Source organism: Dermacentor silvarum, chromosome 1 (genome assembly GCF_013339745.2).
Source record: "Dermacentor silvarum isolate Dsil-2018 chromosome 1, BIME_Dsil_1.4, whole genome shotgun sequence".
NCBI lineage: Eukaryota > Metazoa > Arthropoda > Arachnida > Ixodida > Ixodidae > Dermacentor > Dermacentor silvarum.
Genome location: NC_051154.1, coordinates 219050865 through 219053796, shown reverse-complemented (window position 1 = coordinate 219053796; position 2932 = coordinate 219050865).

Below are 2932 nucleotides of genomic sequence, written 5' to 3'. Positions count from 1 at the left end.
GGTAACATATTTCACTTTACGCCATTTTCATATAAATGAGGAAAGTCTTTCGAGCACCTCAAGTTTAAAGAGAACCACAGTTTAAAGTTGAGCACGCGTCGATTGCCACATTTTCTCGATAAGGTCGCGCTCATGCACGGAACATATACCTATAATAATATAGCAGCATCCCGTGTGCTATAAACATGATAAATATGTTACAGACGCAATTAAGTCTCCTTACGTGCATTGAATGCGAAAGCATTCTGACTCTTCCGCGCGATTCTTTCACTTGGCCATGTGCTCGAATTGGGTAAAGTCAATTTTTGGGTGTGGGTTTGGGGATGGGCCAAGTCAATTTTAGGAGTGGGAAGGTCGGTTTTTAACGTGGTTCAACTTAATTTTCGAATTGGGCAAGGTGAATTTTTTGGGTGTGAGTCAAGACTGTGGCTGTTCAGCGTGGGATTTCTCAGTGCGAGCCGTAGCAGGTCCAGCGCCGGCAACGGGACGTTAATTGTCACTTAGTCACGTGGGTTTTCTTGCCATCAGATGTTAACGCCGGACGCTCGCCGTATTTTCGGCTTCATGGGGCATATAAGGCTTTCGCCCTAATATAAACCGGCCTTACCTATTGGAGGCACTGAAGGCTATAGTCTGCTGGCGTCGAAAATAACGAAAGGGAACGAGGACCACCATTCACCCGAAAGGGGAACAGCATGCAACATGGTATCAAGTAAGCTCGCGGTAGCGGAATAAACACCAGCACTACACCCTATAGCAATGTAAGCCGTTTTGAGCGCACTTTTTGCAACTGGGGCTTCTTTTTGTAGATTAAAAGCTTGAAAGATGTTCTGGTCCTGTGTGTCCTTTTTATAACCAAGATCAGCAGACCTCAACAATTTACATCAATACTTCTTTTTGGGCGAGTTGGTACATCTTGAAACTTTGGGTAACAGCGCAAACAGACGACCACAAGAAGGGAGACACGGACACACAGGCGCTGACTAACAACTGGTTTTATTGTGAAGGATAGCACACCTTATATATGCCAGAGTGAAGCAAGGGAAAGGGGAAAACATAACAAGGGTAACATCGTGCCAACAACGCAAGCGCAAAACAGCCAACCAAGCGCAACAAGACGCAAACAATTATTTTTCTTTCTAATCTGAACCCCCGATAGCCGCATCCAGAAGATAAAATTCAGCGTCAAAGAGAGCAAGGGAAGGGGTGCTGAATCACTTGCTACCGAACTTCCTGATGTGGTAGGCTTCCAAACTGATGCGCGCTGTCTTGTCACTACTCTTTCCTAGAATCGTCGTCTCCTTTAACCGGGCCACACAATCAGTGCACTTGCTAACGTGCGCAACTATATGTGCGTATTTGTCATCTCGTTTTTTTTTTCAGTTTTAGAGCGTGTTCCCCTAAACGGTCATTGACACAGCGACCAGTTTCGCCGACGTAAAACATCCCACAAGACATGGGAATGCAATACACCACTCCAGTGGAACATTTAACGAACGGCGGTTGGTGGTTCTTCTGGCATCCACGTTTACTGGTGTTGCAGATACGTGGGCACAACTTTCCCAGCTTGTTAGGGGCAGAAAAACATATTGGCACGCCGTGCCTACTTGCCACCTTCTTCAGATTGTGGGAGAGTTTATGGATGTAGGGGACCACCTCAGGTCTATGTGCCTTCCGGTGAACCTCCGCCGTTGTACTTCCCGTTCCACGCTTGAATTTTTGAAGGAGGGTTTCAGAAACAGCAGTCAAGACCGAGACGGGAAACCCTGCAGCCAAAAGACGGCTTACCTGATTGTTAAAACTGAGCGTCATCTGATGTGGGCACGATTTCTGGAGAGCCAATTCCATACACATCACCGCTATTCCTCTCTTAATTGTCTTGGAATGTGCCGAGTCATAGGGCAGTAGCTCCTTCTTAGCCCGTGGGTAGTATCCCCAGCAAACGTGTCCATCACAGAACGTGATTTTAAGGTCTAAAAACTGTAAAATTGAAGAGTCCGGAAGTTCATGGGTGAAATGCAACCCACGTCCATGTTTGCTAAAAAAAGATAAAGCTTCGCCTACAGTAGAGGAGTAGGTGGAGGCAGGCTGCTTTTTTAAAAGCAATAAAAAATCGTCAACATACCTAAAAGTTTTTAAAACCGGCCCCCCAATAAACACCTGTTCTAGTGTGTCGTCCACCTTGGCCAGAAAAATGTCACAAAGAATAGGGGCTACGCAAGACCCTATGCAGATGCCATCACGCTGCAAAAAAGGCTGATCGTCAAATACAATAAAAGTAGAATTCAAGTAAAACTGCAATAAAGACAGAAAATTATCAACGGACACGCCGGCGGTGTTCTGGAAGGATACGTCGCCGTTAGCTTCAATGCACTCTTTGACACACGCTAACAGTTGATTCTGCGGGACAGAATAAAACAAGTCCTGCACGTCAACAGAAAAACCAAACCAACATGATCATTTCCCTCTAGAAACTCTGCTACTGCGGCTGAATTTTTGACCAGAAATGGGTCGTTCACAACAAGCGTCTTGAGTTTCTTTAACAAAAACTGGCTGACACACTTCTGCCACGATCCCTCTTCACTAACAATAGTCCTAAACGGAACTTCGGGCTTATGTGTCTTGGTTGTGAAAAAAATCCTCAAGCTGTTTCCCCTACTGTTGGAAATGTCTCTGGCAAGCCTGCCGAGGTCTAACTGCTTACAAAACTGGACAAACTTGGTTTTAACGCGCACTTCACATTTCTTCATGGGGACAAAGTTCTTATTAACCGCCGCATCAGTTTGGAAGCCTACCACATCAGGAAGTTCGGTAGCAAGTGCTTCAGCACCCCTTCCCTTGCTCTCTTTGACGCTGAATTTTATCTTCTGGATGCGGCTATCGGGGGTTCAGATTAGAAAGAAAATTAATTGTTTGCGTCTTGTTGCGCTTG